The 20,708-nt window shown below is 41.3% G+C and overlaps 1 protein-coding gene across 2 annotated transcripts in view; it reads right to left on the bottom strand.

Moving 5' to 3' along the window:
* The window catches only part of KCTD1 (potassium channel tetramerization domain containing 1), a 100,431-nt gene that overhangs the window by 43,956 nt on the left and 35,767 nt on the right, over positions 1 to 20,708 (bottom strand). The window lies entirely within an intron of this gene.

Genomic DNA, 20,708 nt, shown 5'->3' on the forward strand with positions numbered 1-20,708 from the left:
TGAATCCATTTGGTAATTATGGCAGTAGCCAGTAAAACAGACAGTTTCATCTATAACCTGACTGCAGGAAAAAGGCATGAAAGTGCTTTGAAGCCACACATTTCTATTTATCTAATTTATGATAAAGATGTAAACGGAACCATAATTTTGAAAGTCACAGCTCAGTCTCGTAGAGAATTAGAAATAGGGTGTGAAATTTTAATATTAAACTATGCATTCCTCACTCCGGGATCAATGAAACACCATGAGCAAAAAACCCTGACCTTCAGGACCCCTGTGTCACTCAGTTTTTTTTTCTTTCTTTCTTTCTTTTTCTTTCTTTCTTTTTCTTTCTTTCTTTCTCATCTATTGCCCTTCCAACAAGTCTCTGAAGCTGAACTTAGCAAAGCAACGTCCCAGTCTCACTAAAATGATAATTTATCAAAACCCCACTAGAGGGACAGAGACTGCCAAGAGGGAGAACAGTAAAAGGAAAGGGTAAGAGCTGAACTTACTGAGATGACAGGCTTTTTGGAGGTTCTTGTCAGGAGGAACTGCAATAGGGAGCATTTACCCGCCTCTCCCATGCATTTCCAGGGCTAGCTGGGAATTTTTCCTCTCCTCTTGTAACTCCCATTAAAATTATCAGCCTACAGATTTCATAACAAGCAGGAGAATGAAAAACCCCAAACATTATCGCGAGAGAAATCGTATTATGATTAACTATTTCAAAATGCCTGTGGGTTACTTAATACCTTGGGACAGGCAGCATAACACCACAAAGGTGTCACTATAAGGGGGCAGGAAACAGCCCCCTGCTAAAAATATGCACGAGGCAGCACACAGCAATGGGGGCCTCTTCCCAGAGCTCTGGGAATGGGCTATGCACGTGGCACATGAAACTGCACTCAAACCCATTGGTGACCCAGACACTTCTCTACCCCTGCCCTACTCCAATATCTGTCCACCTTTGGATTTTAAATGCCTTACAGAAGCAGGTATATTTTTGGGTGGCTGGTAGGAAGACGCTGAAGTCCCAAACTAAGCTAAATACAGCTGTGAGTAAATTCAAAAGGCTCCTTCAATGCAGTATCACATGAAGGTTTTTCATTTCACTTTGCCTCTTTTCTGGTGTTTGGAGTTTTCTTAAATGCTGGAAATGTATTCAGGGAGGAATGGAGAAAATCATATGCCCACCATTCCCTATGAGGGTCAAGCAGCAATTCTGTTTTGTTAGTGTGAAGAGCAGGATTCGAAGAAAGGAGAACACAGGAGTCTGCTCTGGCAGGCAAAAAGAGTGCTTGGCAAGACAACGACCATATGGCACATGAACAAAGCATATTTTAGATCTGGTTCATTTGATTCCATTATATGTAAAAGATACTCTAAGATCCATGGCTAAGAAATACAATTTTGGTTATTGTTTTCAGACCCGTAGGGATTTCCCCAAGTAGTCCTTGTAGCTTGTATGATAAAAACATCCATCTGGCAGCTAATTTTAGCATTTTTTACCCACAGGGGTGATTAACCCCAAATCTATATAACCCTGTACTATATGCTAACAGCAACCATCATTGCCTCTGCCAACGTCATGAACAAGCAATCCACTGTTTAGTTGAGGACAAACAGTCTCTGCTAAATGGCTCAGCAAACTCTTAATTTTATATTAAAAGGCTTTTACTTGATCCAACACCATGCATACAACCTCAGAAGAGTGGATGAAATCTTCATTAGATACAATATGCACTCCTTTGGATGGCACAGCCTGCTTCTAAGTCTGTGGTAATACTTCTCTTGTCATTACTAAAACACAAAACACCAGCGGCTGGGCAACAAAAGGACCCAAAAATGTTTAAAGAAGCAACAAAACCCATGCTGATCAATCATAGACAAATGCCTGTCTCACTTTCTCTAGCTACTAGCTTTTATTGCCTCTAATGTACAAGACATGTCAGTAAAACTGAAAATAAAACCACATTGGCATACACCAACAGTCACCCTATCTATGTCATTGCACAGAGAAGAATCACATCCTTAGATGATTCCAAGGGACACCTCAAACTTAAACCAGCAAAAAGCAGCTTCATCAAGAAAACAAAAGATAAACATAATAAAGGTACATTATTTTCAAAACACACAGAAGTTAAGTGAGACAACCCTGGACATGGGCTGTCACTTGCCACAGCTGGACCAGCCACCAAGGGGCAACAGGCCTTTGGCTATGAAATAAATGTCTCTTCTGTCAGGCTGCCCTGTAAAGGGGCTCTCAGAGAAGCTGGCAGTGGACAAAAGGCTCAGCTCAGCTCACTTAAACTGCTGTTGAGGCAGTAAGCTTTAGATGAACTTACCCTCATCCTTCAGAATAATGCTTGAAGAAATCTTCTGTTGGGTTTGTAGGGAAGCAGGGGAAGACTTCATTTAACCAAAGCTAGAGGAAAGAAACTCACTGACTATCTTGAGTGGTAATAACCAGTAAGACCATGCTGCTCAGGGGTCTCCCTAGGCCCAAACAGAGTTTTGAACCTATCTTCTGCAATACAGAAAAAACAACTTTAAAGAAGGATAAAGGCTACAAGATTGGGGACAAAAAAGATTTTTAAAAAAATCATTAAAAGAACAGTTTTGAATACCAAAAGTATGAAAGGGGTCAGGCGCAGAAAACCATCAACTATGATGAAATAATTTTTTTAAACCATTTGCAAGAAACCCACCACATTCCAATAGGGACCTGAAAAGTGGAAGAAATATTCACAAGACAAAAGGTTGACAAGTAAAGGGACAATTTTATATGGCATCACATCCAGAGTCTTTAAAAAACCAATCTCAGATAAAGTATAGGAGATAACTGTGAAGGATTTTGTCTGGAACCAGGTAAATTTGAGGGAAACATCAGGAAGGCCTTACAGCTGGGGTCTCACTTCATGCTAGCCTCCCACTCAGGAGCAGTGGGGGAAACCATCATCTCTCTCCCTGGAAAAAGAGGAAAGCAGAGGCTGAAGCACTAGCTTTCCTGAAAAGAGCAAGGACAGAGTCAACAGAGACAGGAGGGCATGTCAGGAATGGGAAACCAAAGAATTCCCTTTTGAAACAACAAAGCCCTTCAAGGAAAAGGAAAGAGCAGACAGAAGAAGGAGAAGGCATTAAATTGCTAGGAATGGGGGGAAAAAAACCCCAAAACTAAAGCAAACTTCCCCCAAATGCCAAACATTTCAGTTCATAGGTCTCTGCTCCAGAAAAAATATTTGAGAAGCCTGGCTTCAAGAACAGAAGATTTGTGATGTCAGAAATAAAGGAGCATTTGAAACAAACAGGAAGGGTTTCAGGAGTCTTGTAGTGATCATCCAGTAGAGCATAAGAGAACTTAACCTCAGGAACAATCCCAAAGCTGTAGATTGTCTCAGCTATCTTCCATCCCATTACAAATTCAGTGAACTAGACACTTGGTTTCTGATGAGCACCATCTTAGAGTTGAAGAACCAAAAGGGAATAGCTTGGGGAGAGGTTTACCTGTGGGGAAAGGGGCTAGAGTGGAAGGATGAATGGCTAGATTTTGTTTTTAAGCAGAAAAAACAGACCTCATGATTTGCACACACACTGGCTTGCACAACGAACAGAAATCAACAGTGAGTGAGGGTATGTGTGTGCCTTATTCCACATATTTGAAAAGCAGCATGGAATGAGGTGTGGCAAGTGAAATTTCTAACTCCAGCCCCGGCCAGGAAAGATGGCTGGATGCCAACCACGCCATGAAGCTCTTGTCATCTAAAATTCAAGTAAGTCCTGAGGTGCCCAACACTTTCTCACACTGAGGTGTGCCACAGACTCAGAAAAAATTTCTATCAGACTCACAGGGTTTGATAGCCACAGGAGTCTTGCCTGCCACATGCTTGCTTCAACAAAACCTCTTAACCCATCTCACAGTGATGAGTCTTACAAAGTGCTCGGCATCAAGTGGCTTCACTGAGAATAACACACTCCTGCCAACAGCAGCCTCACTCGACCAGAAGCAAGTCTGGAAGTTTCTATGATGCTGACACTGTGGAATCCAGTAATAAAGGATGGAGGTTCACCTTGTGAGGGCACAGTGAAGCAAGCCAGGAGGTTCATCTAGGACTGAGAAACCCGGGAGAAATGTGAATGCATGGCTGAGCTTAAGCAGTAGCAGTTACATTATAAATGGTTTTAAACACAACAAAGGAGTGGAAGATAAGCAGACAAACTCTAATACTCATATGCAAATTAGAATCAATGATGATGATTGATTTTTAGAAAGGTTCTAATGATACAACGCCAGATAATTCTTCCCCTTGCAGCCTGGCACCATTTACTGTATATTTAATTTTTTAAAAAAACTGGGTATGGTTTTTTTTCTTCTCCTTTTTCCATGCTGACGCTTGTTTGCATTACATCTATTTTGAGCTAAATTAAATAGGAGAAGCAGAGTTTTGATTCAGTAGCAACAATAAATGGGGTTAGCCTGGCATTGATCTGTGTAAAGGGGCCAAAGCTAGGACTGCCAGAAGCAAAACATGGTCAGTGAACTCTACAGCACAAAGAGTGACCCTGCAGCTGAATTCCTAGCCCTGATTACAACAGAAAGAGACTTGCTTTCCTGAACAAAGAGTATTTCAGGCAGCAGATTAGCAAGAGAAAGTCTACTTGCAATGGCAGTCAGAGGAAACTGACCAAAATTAAGAACCACAGCAGACTGGAGGATTTTTTAAAGCCTCTGAATAGTCCAAAACAAATGCCTGCCTTACTCTGTGTTTCTTGTATACCAAGACCAAATGCTTGTATACCAAGTCCAAATGCTGAAGAAACAATATTTTTCTTTTGCTTCTCAGTTAAATAGCTTTAAGTTAGTAAAGTGTGCAGCAGGGAAGATGAGCCAAAATCTTGTTAAGGATAGCATGCCAAAAAAGTTCCCTTGAAGACTAAGAACTAAGAACATTTATCTTGCAGCCCTACAGAAAGGGCAATCACATTTACTCTAAGAGGAAAGGCCTTTTTTATAAATCATGCTTTAAATTCAGCCAGCAAATTAGTACAGAAGGAGAATTTCACAATCCTTAGGAAACACGGATCAAATTTGCTCGCTCTCTGGGCGTTTGTGCTGTTGTGCAATGCAGAACAGGGAGAGCCCAGCAGTAAATCTGGCCTCATGACTACCAAGTTTAATCACAGTGTATCTACGATGGAGAACAAAGTGCCTCTTATTCCCACTGCACTGCCATCCCACCAGATCTCAAGCCAAGCAGGGTCGGCTCAGGCCAGCTTTTGGCCAGAGGCTGGCAGAGCACTGGAATCAGCCATTCCGAGGTTGGAGCAAGCTCACGTCTCACTCCCAGCGAGGCCAATTCACACAGGAGAAGCACACAAGGTGTTGGGTACACAGTCATCCCTAGCAGCACCTTCAGCCACTGCTCCCAGTGCTTCGGCAGGTCCGCTGGCTATTCACAGGTCCTGCACAGTGAGAAGCTGGCAAGAAGAACAGCCCTGCCAAGGGATCCAAGGCTGCTGAGCAGCAATGCTTCTTTTATCCCCATTTTTTAACCCAGGACATTTGGGTGGCATGGTGCAGCATGCCCAGAGCTCACCCGTGCTGGAAATCCTGAGGCAGGGCTGATGCTCAGCAGTGCAGCCCAACTCCTCGCTGGCTTCACCAGGAGCAGCGGGGATCTCAGCCCCCAGAACAGTGAGAAAAACAGAGGAGCACTCATTATCACTGCTTTGTCGTTCAACCCATTTCTTTTCCATATTTTACATGAGCATTTCCTTAAAAACAAGGATCACAAAACACTGAGCCATGTCAAATCCTTATGTATAAGCTATTACAGGTCTTCAGCCCATTTTCCCTGCACAAAGTCCCATTACACAATTTTAGCTTGCTTCTTTACCGAGCAGAAAGAGGCAAGGTGGAGACCCACAGAGGAAAAGGGGGAAGGTTTAAAGAGTCTGTTGGCATACTGACAGCCTGCAAAAAAAAAAAGTCAGAAATCTGCAAGACAGCACCTTGGTTTTTTTTAATGCTGCTTGTTTGGTTTGCCACTTTTATTAGGGGTTGATTACATCCCTCTCTTGAGTTTTGCGGTGGCTGCAATGTCAGAGTGTGGGACGTGGTTGTCATGACTGGGAACTTGCTGACTGATTTACAAGAACATACAAACCCACATAACCAGAAGATTTTTATTATTTACTCATGTTCTGAATGTTCCTTTCACCTTTCATTGAATAAATCTTGAGAAAGTGAAGATTTATTTCTAGTTTTAAATTCAGCTTCCCTTTTGGAGAAGGGTGCCTAAGCATAATATACCTTTGCTATGGAAAAATCACCCACAATATCCCTCTCAACAGCTCGAGGTCAATATACCTACATTGGTAACAGCATCTTAAAATTATGTTGTCATTTTAACTGTTTAGTGGGCACTGAGCCCTCTCAAATAAATCAGTTCATTATTAAAAGTGGCAATTATTGTAAATTATACTCTTCATAAGAGCAGCTACCTAAGCTTTAAATATGTTATGATACCTCCCTGACCATTCCCTTTAAATGAGGATAGCTGAGGGCTGACACCATCATGTAGCAAATAGCTGTGCAATTTCGGACAACTCTTTTTTAACCACTCCTCTCCCCAGGGCTACCACCCCCATAGCACAGCTGGCAAAACAGACTACATGCCCCTGCCTCCTCTGCTCCAGTTCACAGAATAAACGTGGCAACTCAATTTACCAGTGACAGTGACAGCACCCAAAAAACCCGAATCCCTTGACCGAGGTTTGTTGTAGCTGCTGAAGTGCAGGCATATGGTTCCTTTTGCTGACTCCACAAGGGAGCAAAAGCCTTCCACAAAGGAGGAGGGCAGCCGAGGGCAGTAACATCAAGCTAAGATTTGCCAGGGCTTGTCTGTCAGAGGACAAAGTTTTGCATTTTAACCACTTTTGGCACATTCCACATTCGGTATTTTCAGGAGCTTTCTAGGATGTTTATGAAACAACTGGAGGGTAGGCAAGTAAATTGATGGCGGCACAAAGAATGCCTTCCCACATTCTTCTCCCATGCTCTTACCGTTGAAGTAAATGAAGATGTAGTTTATGTTTCTGTAATTACAGTTTGTTAAAAGGAGAACAGGTTGTTAAGCTATGGTAAAGAGCCCATGAGCCTGTCCTCTGCTTTGAATACCACAGCAATGTAGATTTTACTGAATAAAAAGACCAGGCAAAACATTACTCAGAGAGGACCTACACTCTGATGCCATTCAGGATAATCTGCAATAGTCACATTAATCAAACCAATCTATTGGAAATTGTTCTTATGAGAGCTATTTTAACATAAGTCAACATCGTCAAATTTCAGTCATCCCATATTTACTGAAAGGATACTACTACACATTTGCTCTATGACATTTCTGTACCATACATCATCAGCTGTTTGCTTTTAATCCTGCATTTCCCCCATTAAATACTTACAGCATTTATACAGGCTCGTAAAACTCCAGTACAAAAGAATAAGCCACCAGAACTTTTCCCCATACATTACTTACCAACTTAACTATGTAACACAATGTGAAAGGTTTATGCACACCAGCTGGATCTCATTACAGCTAAGTTTCTGTCTTTTTAAAGTGTACTTTATCTGGAATGCTGAAGTCCCTTAGAATTTCACTTAAAAATACTGAGCTGACATACACACAACTCTCTACTGCAGGACGCTACCTTAGTAAATAGGTTTACAAATCAAACCTGTTGACACTTATTTCTGGAGTTTAAAGTGCCTCAGGTTCAATTCAAACATCTGAAGCCAAATGAACACCTCAGCCTAATTCAGCCTTTCCTCCTAAGCATCACTACCACTAGAGATGCTACTCCTTGTACAGTAAGAAAACCAGCAAGAAAAGTAAGAAAGGAAGAGTTTCAAGATAGCATTGGTATTACCTCCCTACCCATCGGTGCTGAGGCTCAGAGGTACACCAGCTTTATATAGCAAGATACATCTAAAAAGCAGGAACCTGAGCTGTGATGAATTCAGTAGGAAGACGATCAAAGAGTTTGCTAAATACCCAGATGAACCAAAGAAAGCTTGTCAAACACTTTGGTATTACCAGTTGAGAGATTCCTGTTCAATCGTGAGGCAAGAATTGTGGTTTAATAAAAGCACAGAACAAAACCAAGCATAAAAAAATCATGTGCAGTGATTTTATTTTTGTTGTATATTTGACTGTAATTACTGTCTTAAGTACTTTAATTGCCTGGCATCTCCTCAAGTGCCTTGCCTGTGGGGAGGGGAGGCAGGGCAGTTTATAGTTTGTTATTAATGAATGAAGTACAAACAAGTTTACCTTGTCTGTAATCAACGTTCCCATCAAAATATTTTGAGAGGAAAATGTAAAGGGGTCCATACATCCCACAGGCCCAATGTGACTCTGTTAATATCTGCTTCTTAATGGTTAATGTGCTTCTGACATGTCACACCTCAGAGGGAGAAGTGGCCAAGATCTTTATAATACCCACATGAAAAGCATCATCTATCTCTCTATTTGTGTTCCCTTCTACAGACATCTGCTCTTGGCCACTGATGTGGGGATGGGGTATGGGGACAGGCCCCATACGACCTTCCTTGCATGCATTCTAGGTGAGAAAATGGGGTATGCAAGCAAATCTGTAGGGTCATTTACAATAGTGCTGGAATGACACACATCCAGCCCTTCTTCACTGGAAATAATTTTTGCCTGGAGTGGAAATGGAGTGGAGGGAAACAAGAATAAATGATGAGAAGCAGCTCACACATGATAAAATAAAATATAATTGTCTGCTTCATTAAGAAATTATTAGAGACAAGAAGCCATAAGTAAAAGTCAGTGAGTTATATGAAAAAGATGGTAAAGCCAGGAGGATGGAGAAGCAAACTGCTATTTTTCACAAATAGTGAAAGACACAGAAATTTGGCCATTAGTCTTGTTTTTCCACTGAAATTGGTACAGGAGTCTGCTGCTTTGAGGTAACATCACATCAACAGCCTAGCACACTACCCAGGCAAAAAATGCACCACTGGCAGAGCAAGCTTTCTCTTGTGGCTGTCACCCTGTCCTGCCAGTCAGGAGCTCACCTCTGGGGCAAGAGCAACTCTTCACCACCCAGGCTGCCAACAGCAGGGAAAACCAGCATGAGTTCAGAGCTTCCACTGCAAGGATACTAGCCCACTAAGACCCAGGCTGAGACTGCTAATTTTCTCACAAGTCACCAAAAAATGTGCTTTAGGAACAGCTAACAAGCTTTCATTTTTACAGATGGGGACCTTTCCCCCCACCCCTTTTTTTTTTGACTCTTTCACTAGTGCAGCCAGAATAACATCTCTGCCATCTATCCTCTATCCTGCTTATAGCCTTCCATTGGCTGGTACAGCAACTCCAACATTGTCATCTCCTGTGTCTTGAAACACAACTTACTTTGGTGGCACTGTCCCACTGGCATGCAGGCAGCACACTTGTTGCTCCAGGGAGACTTGATGTTGTGGTGGCCATGTTTCTCCACAGTTAAACACAATTTTCAATTTTCATAAAATGGCCAGCATATTTGGCAGTTTCTAAAAAGAACATTCCTTATACAACTGTGCTCAAAGCATCCTCCTGTCATTGTTAAAAAAGCAGATATTGCTGATCAGATGAATACTTCCCCTTGCATAAGTTTCTTATAAAATGCACAACCATGTATCTTGATATAACTGCATATATAATGCATGAAAGCAGATCCTGTAAATATTGATTTGAGCCTCCTACTCATGCAGATGCATAGGCAGAAACTTGACAGAAGAGATCATAAAAGTTTAAAATATATTTATGAAAACAGTGGAGTACAGTATGATAACAGCTTAACTTCTTCTCAAGAATGGGATGCTGAAAGCTAGCACTCAGCCATCTACCTACCAACAAGAAATTCCTGACTTCTCAGAGCTGTGACACCACGTGTTTCCTTGGGGGGGGGGGGGGAAATTGTGTTTTGATCAAGCACACCACTGAGGCATTTAAGGTTGTCATGTAACATGAACTGACTACACAAGAGAAATTCAGGCATTAACATACAGAGAATAGACGAGCATGCACAAGTCATTTTGGATGCAGACAGCTATTCATGCGAATAATTCAACAACCCTAGTACTCCACTAGGAAACTGTGAGTCAGATAAACATGGGAAAAACAAGACACTCCAACTGTCTCCCCTCGACCCCATACCCTTCCCGAGTGCCCTCCCACCACAGACTGGAGCTGCTCTCCCTGCTTGGCATTCAGGTGGGATGAAGCTGTCTTCGAAAGCAGGAACCCACCAGGGTTCTTCTCAGGAATTTTATGAAGTAGCTTAAGGATTAAGAGAGTTTATGACTAGCTTCTACAGTGCTCTGATCAAAAACATGCTTTCCCAACTTCCTCAGTGAGCTTTAATAAGATGTGAATGAGAAATTGATCCGGACACTTTAGTTTACAAGGAGTATTTCAAGTAGCTTGAGGAAACTACTTTATTGTCCATTAGGCATAAAACCAAACACAATGCTTACAGGCCATTTTACCACCGTGCTGACAGCAGATTTCTTTGAGAATACAGACCCAAGAACCAAGGCTTACTCCAATACAAAACTCTACAGGAAACCACTGTTTTAAATTTCACATTTTTGAAGGTTAAGGAAAAAAAATCCTTTAAATTTTAGTTCCCCTAAGAGGCAATAATACAACACACTTAAATTAAGTCCCACTCACTTTTTATTTTTTACTCACTCTATAGTTGAAGAAAACTCAGACTTCCCTCCCTGCCCCTTAACTGTTCTTTTATATTTTCCTCTAGCTTTTCTACTTTAAAGAAAAAAATGCATAGTTCTTCTTTGCCATCCCTCTGGGTCCATCTTTTCCTTGATCAGATTTTGTTTCAGTGCACCTACTAAATTTGTTATTTAGCATTAGTAAAGAAGGACGTTTTTCACCCTAATTTCTTCCTCCAATTTTAGCCCCTCTTGAAACAGAAACATTATTTTTTGATCCTTGAATCCATTAACTATTCCAGCAGAAGCATACTGGCATACAGAAGTTAATCTAATTCCCCAACTGATATGCTGCAACAAGATAGTTGGTAAGGTATTCTCACCCTGCTTTTCCTCCCCTTCTTATTTTCCATTTCAACTTATTAATTCCATCTCTTTCTTCTCACAAAGTAATCATGCTCTGCCTTCAAAATCCTGCTAGCTCAGTTATTTACCCTTTCTGGCCTCCTGACAGGTTGGAAAGCTCACATCTGCTCCTTTCCCTTCCTAAAAATCTAGTCCCTTCAGATAAAGTAAATAACAGCTATTTAGACCACTATCATTAATGTTAAAGACAATTAAGGCTTTTCAGGGTGGGGCTTTTTGGAAGCTTTTTGATTTTATAAAGATTGGGGTGAGGGGGAAGACATTTTAATTTTTCCTTCTAGCATTAGTTCCCTTTTTGGGAGGGGAGCCTGAGAAGACCTGCAGAACCCTGAGCCACAGGCAGGGCTGCATGGCCACTGCTCCAGTGGCAGTGCTCCTGCACCTGGAGCCTGAACCAGCTCCCTGCAGGAGGGACAGGGTCATGGAGGGCACTGCCAGCCCCTGGGCCAGGCCAGGGGCAGCTGCTGACAGGGTTAAGGTAGCTGGGTAGCTCTGGCAGCTCTGCTGCTGGTAATCTATGCAGAACAATGCCACAATACCAGAGCATTTCACAGCATCTACACTGGTAAGATCATAACCCTGTAGCAAAAGAAGTGTCCAGTCAAATCAGTCCAGCACTTTACAGAAATAAAAATGCCTTAGTAAGTTAGAATAGTTAGCTGAGTTACCAAGCAGGAGGAGGAAGACTGTGTTTTGATGTTTTAGCAAAAATCTGGACATGGGCCTTCTATATTAAAAAAAATAAAAAATCTCATCTATTTTGTATTTTTCCTGGAAAGATACAGATTTGACCTGATGTCTTTGTATCTCCCAACAATTAAAACAACATAAGCAAGCTTCTGAATATTTTACATGGCAATCATAGTTACTACCATATCATTATCCTGCACTGCAAATCTAGCCTACTATTACATTCATGATTCTGATTATATCCACTGGCAGTCTGGAAGTGAATATACTGAGACTGAGAAAAACTGAGTGGTTAAAATTCGACTTTAGCACAAGAAGGAGAGATCTTTCTTAATGAATTACCACAATAAACTCTGAAGTCTTGAATTATCCTCCTCTGTACCATGGGGATAATTTTGCCAGTTACACAGTAGTGTAGTGCTACTTCCATACATCAATAAAATGCATTAGCAACTCAACTAATACTATATTTAGTATTGAGTCACTGTACATTCTACATGCCATGCCCATTTTGACACATTTGTATTTCCTAGTTTGAATAAACCTCATTCTCCTTAGCTTTTTTTAAATTCCTTACTTTTGATACTTTCCAGTGCCTAAACCTGAACAGAACAGCTCGGATCCAGAGTACTTTCAGTGGAAACAACAACAACAAAAATTTGTATTTCAAAAGTAACACACTGAAAGTGTCCCGGAGAAGGTAACTTACAAAGACTTCTAAGAGATAAAACCAGTAATAAGGTTACTTTGAAAGTGTGTCAAATACCCCAAAAGGAAGGGAAAACTACAAAGTTCTGAAAGGACATAAAAGTTATTTTTGCTTTTCAAAAATCAAACTGTAACTGTGTTACACATACTGCTCTGGATTGGCAGCAGCTTCAGAAAGCCGATTTTGCAGCAGTTTGAAGCTGACACCAAAATCACGTTAGTCCAATTCTGCCTGTTTTATTTTCAAACGGCACTTGAGGAGGAAAAAAAGCAGATTCAAAGGCTGAGGAATTTTGCATTGCCATCCCTGCTAAGGAATATGACTTTTTCAAGTGTTTGTGCTGGGGGAAAAAAAAAATCACAATCATATTCTTACCAGATCCAGTCAGTTCTAGAGAACTTAAGTTTTCCTCACTTGGTTTTGTGGACCCCATAGCTTTGCCTTATCTGCTCTTCCTCAAAGAACAATTACTTTTCCCCTCCTAAGTCAGTCAGTCACTGATCAGTGTGTGTTTTCAAAGAAAGTGTTTTGGTTTTTTTCCCAAGAAACTGTATTTTCAAAGAGATTATCAGCAAGATACATACTTCAGCATTACTAAATTAAGAGACAAGAGAAAATAAACCAAAAAGCTCAACAGGTCACTCTGAACTGCTGATTAGTCAAACTGTGCAAGCTTAGAGCATCTTATTATATCCCCCATCCCTTAAAAAACATCTTAAGAACTTGAGCAAAATGTGAACCTGGTCTTGCAACAGTCTAGGAGAGCTTGCAGAAACTACTGTATCATGACAAGAAAGACTCAACATTTTCTAAACCCAAGACGGAAACCAGTACTGATCAACTTGATAAAAGCCTACAAAAAGCATCACCACAAACAGTCAGTATCACTGTCATATCTGAGATAAGGAGGAATAGCACACAAGCTTTTTTTGTGACTAGCCAGTGCTGCTAGTTATAAAATCATTAGAAGCACAGGGAAACCCTCAAAAAGGCAATCAGTTGAAGCAAGCTCCCTCTTTATTTGAATTTCAAACAGTTTGTACTACAGCCATAGGGTTCTGTTAGGACATCTGTGCTCCCATTTACACTTTCCAACTTGTCAACCCAACTCTCAGCTAGGTCCTCCCAATTTGGCATCAAAACTAGATGGGTTAATTACAGCACTTCAGATGACTCCCGTTCTTCTGAATGGGGCGATTTCAATACAAGGGAAGGAGTTTATCAGGCGTGTCACAGGTGAAACTGCCAGCCCTTGTTAAGAAGGAAGGAAGGGAGGAAGGAAGCTATTTAAGTCAACTTCATCTTCCTTGCTTCTCCTCTTCCCCACTTTCAGACAAAAGGTCAAAAAGAGTCTCAAACCATTTCTCAAATAGAAATTAAATGAGGAGGGCAAAGGGAGAGGATTTCCCCTTCTCTTTCACACTAAACCCACACAGCCATGCTCCCACCCCCACACTGGCCAGACACACCACACGCCTCTGCTGCTACTTCTCCAGGGCAGCTTTCAACCAGAGGATGCTCAGCAATTAACCACTGGTGCTACTGAGCCCAAGAGTTTCAGTGCTGTTCCTTGGTGTGCACTGCAGACACCTCACCCATGAAACAAGAGCTCTCACCAGCAAGGTAGGGACAAGCTCCCCACCCTGCATCACAGCAAGAGCTCAGTATGACTACACTGGACTTGAATGACTCAAAGCCAAGGCATCAGACACTGGATGCTGCCCTCGCTCCAGACCGACCTCCCTCTGCCACTATTGAAGCCTCCTAGAACCACAGAGAAAAATCAACAGCAGCAGCAGAAGCAGCTAAAAATATCGCTGTGGTGAGTAAAAGCTCAGGATTCAGCTGAAGGGTGTTGAGAAATCACTCTTGAAATTTTTCCAGCAATCTCTCATTTTGAATAAACATAAGCGGACACACGCACACACAAAAGGCTTAGAAGAAGGTGTTTTAGGAATTTATGCATTACATTTCTGACAGGCTGACAGAGAAATACTAACAGAATACACACAGGTGCCAATTTGAAGGGGAGCCTGAGAGCTGTGGCTCCTTCATTAGTGTTACCAAGCAGAAGAGTCTCAACTACACAGGCTCCTCTTCTTCTCACTCCTGATATCAAAAACCAAACTAAAACAAACAACAGCATCATCAGACCTGGTCCCTGGGCACTTTGAGGAGGAGAGTGAGAAGTGAAGCACTGTGGTAGAGTTAAGCTCAGCTCAAAAATCACCCCAGCACCTCCACAAGACTTTTTGGATAAGGAAACAGAAAAAGGAATGCCAAAATTCCTTTGGAAAGGAAAGCCAAAATTCAGCTTCCCACCTTGCCTCCTGTAAAGAGTTTTCTGCTCTCATCCCTTTACACAGACAAATTCTCCAGCCTGTGATACCTGAACAGCACCTACCAAACAACCTCCCTTCCAACACAAGCTATCCTCACTTCCAAAAAAGCTCCACTCAGTCCTCATCTTCTATTACCATCTTGGGGAAGGATTGGTTTTCTACAGCTGGTGACACTGTTTGAAGAGAAGTGAATACCTCTTTCCAAAAGTCACACACTAATGCATTATATCCAGACTACATGACCTATTTTAAGTACCAAGAACACTGCAAACCACATCAGAACACAGGCTAGGATTTGAAGCAAGTCAGAAGTCCCAAGGAGGTGCTACCTCAGAACTGTGCTATATGGAGCAGATGTGTCCTAAACATACTGTGGAAAAAATAAATCCATACATTGGTAAAGTGAATGGGGCTTTAAAATGTCATTCAACTTCCATTTCATTAAAATGATCTGTCCTAGCTACAGAAGTGTACTGGTGCACACAATAGGTAAGCTTATCAATTAACTAAGAATTTATTGGAGATGTTTATAAGACATTTGTGCACTATGGTTTGGATTATTTTTGAAACTAGAAGTTGCATTAAGAACACATCAAAGATACTTGCTCTCATCGGGGATTAAGTCCTTAGCAAGTTTAAAGGTTTTCAGATCAACTAAAACTGGCTGAATGCAAAGCATGTAAACTTCTAAAAGCCCAGAAAAGCCATTTTTCCTTGTTGATAATCCCCAAAAAACAACAAGAACAGATTTCAATTGTACATTTCCCAATGTTACTTTCAGATCAAGGTATTACAAAAAGTTCCAATCGCTTCCTTATTCCCCATTCTAATGCCTAGAAGAATCTGAAAGCATTCCCTGGAAACATGATTATATATTTTTACTGTCTCAACACTAATAAATCTCTTCCACATCAGATAAAATGCAGTTACTAACACTTGTCCCTTGAATCCAAAATATGATAAAAAAATTATCTTGCACATACATATTTGGCTACATGCCCTTAACAATTTCTTTCTGAAAAGAAGGGTGCATGTGTTGCTTCAGAAACAGAAAAGCAAAATAATAAGAAAGGACATGGAGAAAAAGATGAACAGAAGGGTTTCGAAAGTGACTGAAAATCTACAACATCTCTAATTAGGTTCCAGCTTCCAACACAATAGTGGGGGTACCATGGCCTGTTATCAAGTTTATAGCCAAGGGCACAAGACAATACAACCCCACATTCAATTTAATTACAGCCTATGGCTTTTGCAGTAGTGGTGTGTTTCAAAGGGTTTAAGCACTCATTTATTTCTACACCATACATGAAATAAGGCAGCTCCCTGTCACACAGACTCACCAATTAGACTGAGCAGTTTCTGATCTCTTGCTCTCTAGAAACAGCAGTGGGCAATGGGAAATCTTTTACAGGATAATCACAGAATACTTTTTATGTAAAAAAAAAAAAACAACCCAGCTCTCTGCTGCCTTTAAGCATGTGCATTTTATCTTTGATGTGCACAGAGTACCAACATAGTCATTTCAGATTCTATAGGATGTAAAAGAGTGTCAAAATACAGCAGCACCTTCAGTGATGTTTTTTTCTTTTCTCCTGATTGTATCACAAAAGTCATATTCATTTGAGCTACAAGGAACTGGTCACCTCTTGCATTCCTGCCATCGCTGAAGGCTGGACAAAGCACGTTCTTCGACCAGCTCATGTGATACAACTAAATAAAATTAGCCTAACTTCTAAAAAGGAGAAATATTTTGAAGAATTAAGTGATAGCAGAAATCACCAGCTGAAATAGTTGCACTATTTAATACCTCCAACATATCATGCCAATGCAACCAAGAGGACCTACAAAGAGTAGCTCCACAGCCACCATTCTACATGCATGTATCAAAACATCATTCTTGGATCTGCTCTGAAATACTCTCCCAAGTCACCTTAATCAACTCCCTAACAGCTGATTCAACATGGACCAACCTCAGCCAAGGAAAGGAAAACAAACCAGTTATTTTCATTCCTTTCAGTGCATGTACTGCCCCCAAAGCTCTATATAGGATCACTATGCCTAATCTCTATTCTGCTTGTCTTGTACTCATCTTGGGAAACACTCACATGCCTAACAAGCTTCATCTTCATTATAAGGAATGTATCCTGGGATATCCTACTTTCTTAAAAAGAAAAACCCTTTCTTCAACAATCTTTAGAAGCGCTCAGTTACAAACAACACTGACTTCTACCCGAAAGAGCCATAGCCAGGATTCCTGCATTTCACTATGGAGATTGATAAGAAAGCTTTGGGGACCATACTTGACACCCCTACTACTTTATCCCTCTCCTCTCCAAGGATTTCAGAGCAATTTTGATGAGTATTAGGTATAATAGTCCCTTCCACAGATCTACTTTCCACATCAGTAACTTAGCAGAAGACCAAAAACCTTCTTCATTAAAAAACCTGTAAGGAACAAAGTAACCAACAGTAGCCTCAATGGTAGGTACAATTTCTTGAACCATAAAGTGTCTTTAACCCTTACCTTCTACGATTTTCACCTCAGTGCTTCTTTTAAAAAAGACCCCTAGAAAACTGTGGATTTTCTTGCAACCTGGGATAATCCAGTAATCAAAGAGAAGAGCACTAACTATGCAGTAGGGCAACCAGCACAGCACTAACCTCTGAAACCTGATCAAAAGCAGTATTGTCACAAGAACTAACAAGGTCTTTAGCAGTCATCAGTCTTAATAGCCACTGTACTTCAAGCCCTTAAGATAGGGATATTGCTGCATCTATTACCCTGGTAGAACTAAAGCCTAGCATCCTTACACCACTATCCTAAGCATCCTTCCCTGAAGCTGCCTGATGAGTTCTCCTGCCCTGCACACTGGGGAAGCACCTACCAACGATTCTGCTTAGAGTACTAGAGATACTTGCACACAACACGAGTCTTTTTTGTGGCCATTTAAGGAATGTGCAGGATGTTCCCAGATCAGATTCTTATCCACTTCCTCCAAAATCCAAGACTAAAAGGGGTTAGACTTGTTAGCTACTTTTGATTTGCTCCCAGTTGTGACTACTGTCTACTCATATCCCTCACGTGCCGTTGTTCTGCCTTCTTTTGCAAAACCTGCAGCCTGAACTAGATTTCTGGTTCAGGTCAAAGTAAGCCCTTCAAAGAGAATGTAAGGCAACGAAAAGGCATGTGCCAGATCAAAAGACAGCAAAAAGGGCAACTCTGAATTTAAAGCAGGAAAAAAAAAAGGCATTTCGGGATTCCCCAAAACAGCTATGACAAATGCACATGGCTCAGGTTTTAATGACCAAGCTTTTGGTAGATATCTTAATAGCTGATAGATGCTTCAGAAACAGGCCAGAGAAACACAACTGAGTTACAGAACAAATGTAACCAAAGCATTTGCAAGTGACAGGCAACTCTCCTCCCTCCAGCAGAGGCCAAACTATTTTCCTACACCTATTTTTGGGTATTACTACTGCAGTAAGTTCAGCATGTACCAGATCCATAAAACCCAAAAGCTACCACCACATTGTAGCATCAAAAGTTCAAGCTTTAGCTATTGTTGATCTTTCAGCAACATGGGAGATGAACAACAGCCAAATTACATCTCTCTGTCATCAACTTGAACTGAAGTACTGCTGTCAGTGGCAGGAAAATTGCTACACTTCAGAGCAAATAAGGACTGAAAAGAAAGTTGTGCCATGATGGCAGTGCAGTATGCTTAAAATACACTATAAATGCTGTTCTTAAGGCTAAAACCTAAAGCAATATTTGGATCAAGATGAACATTTAATGTGCCTTTCCTGAGCTCTGGAGGAGGCTCCTACAAACTCAGTGTTGAAAAGACAATTCGGGGCTAAAAGAAAAATGGGGGCTATGACACAAAAGCACAAAATTAACATTCTTGCTCAGATAGTCAATGCAAATTGAAGACACCCCATTTAGTACTTTCATTTTCCACACTTTACTAAATGCTATTAAAAAAAAGAAAACCAAAACTCACAGTATAAAGAATATATGCTAAGAAACCCACACATTATGCCACCACTTTTTCACCAGAGTATTACACAAATCCATGAGTTCTGCACAATCTGTCCCCTGGAAGACTAATTACAAAGACAACCAATGAACCACAAACTTATGACCTTCATGTTTTCAAGGAATCAGTAATATTTGTCAACAGTGGAGTTTAGTGTCATGGTACTGGATGACATATATTCAGTAAAAAGGCCTAGAAAGTCTTTGTTTATAATTAAGCAATAACGATTGAGGGCCAGGGCATTTCCTGGGGATTAATGACCGGGCTGGGAGAGCCAATGGCTTGAGGCAATGCCTTGGGCCATTAACCTCAGCCAGTCATTAATTTCCCCAGGAAATGCCCTGGACCTCGATTAGTGTAAGTATCATAAAAGGTAGCTAGAGAGAAAAAGTTTAGCATTAACAGTCTCCCAAGGAAATCCATTCCACAGCCAGTATTTTTTCATTTTGTCACATCCCAGAAGTGCATAAGTTAAAACCGACACAAGAAAAATTGGTGATGAAAATGGGGGGAAAAAAAAAAAAAGAGAGACACGCTTTTTTTCCTATTAAAGATTTAAATTAATGAGGTTGGTAGCAAAGGCAAGATTTGGCTACAAAAGTGAGTGGGCACCTTGTTTAACTCATGAAATTATGAATGGAGGTGAACATTTCCATATAATTACTGATAAAACTCACATTGTCTAGTTCTATTACCCTTGCTGATTGCACATTTTCTTTCTTGATACGCTTAGGAAGACAGCAGATGCCTGTGTCCTCTGTTTTAGCTATTTCTCCCTTTTTCCCCACAGCCCACTGCTAATGAGAATTACAGCTCCGAACGCTTCCCATAAGAAGCTCAGCTTTGCAACAAACACTACAGCAGCTGGATTTCTCCTCGCCTAAGCTTTATGCAAGTGTGAAGGGATTCGTGGGCCAGACTAGAGATAGAGTTCTCTAGTCTGACAACTGAAAGTACCAACCTCATTTAGTAGGTTAAAGACACACACACTCCCTGACCACTGACTGCTCTGCTCAGTTCCCTCTTCCCCTTCCCAGATGCGCGTGCAGTACTCCTAAAAAGCTGAACTGTGCTCCAAGTTTCAAAATTGCTTTCAAGATCATTAAAAGCAAGGGGAAGAGGAATCTAGGGTTAAATACAGCGAGGAGCATTAGCTTTTACGTGAAATAATGAGCTAGAACAAAAACATTATCTGCACATAATCAAGCCTCTAAGCCATTCAGAGACACCAGATACACACAGCAGGGGATCAAGCTACAGTACTCCACTGAAGTGGTCCAAAAAAAGCCTCCTGAAAGAAAGGAGAGGTCACAGGTATCTTAAAGAACATAGATGCTTATGCAGGCATTCGCCGGGAGCCCTGCCCTCCCCCTCCCCACCCCAATTAGCCTTCAGGCTGGTTGATTAGTTGGCAAACTCTTTGAAAGGGTCAGTCTGTCCAGAACTGGTATTTCCACTCGGGAAACAGCTCAGGCATGTCATATACCTGTGCCTGCCCAGCGCCGCGCTCCCTGGCTGACGGCTGCGATCCCTGTTATTACTTGACACAAGAATGTCAGAGGGGTTTTGTAATCATGTAGGACAGCCAGCAGTAAAGTTCTTGCCCGAAACGCGGTATTTTATGGGGCACAGCGTAACGGCGTACGCTTTACAGATTTACTTAGAATGGCTTCCAAACTTCAAGCCAATTGCAGAGGTGCAGCAAGGCTTTAATTGAAGTAATTTAGCTCCGGCGCTCAAACACCCGAGAGGAAAGTACTTTTGGAGGGGATGGGGAG

The sequence above is a fragment of the Haemorhous mexicanus genome, chromosome 1, assembly GCF_027477595.1.
Source record: "Haemorhous mexicanus isolate bHaeMex1 chromosome 1, bHaeMex1.pri, whole genome shotgun sequence".
In the NCBI taxonomy this organism is placed as follows: domain Eukaryota; kingdom Metazoa; phylum Chordata; class Aves; order Passeriformes; family Fringillidae; genus Haemorhous; species Haemorhous mexicanus.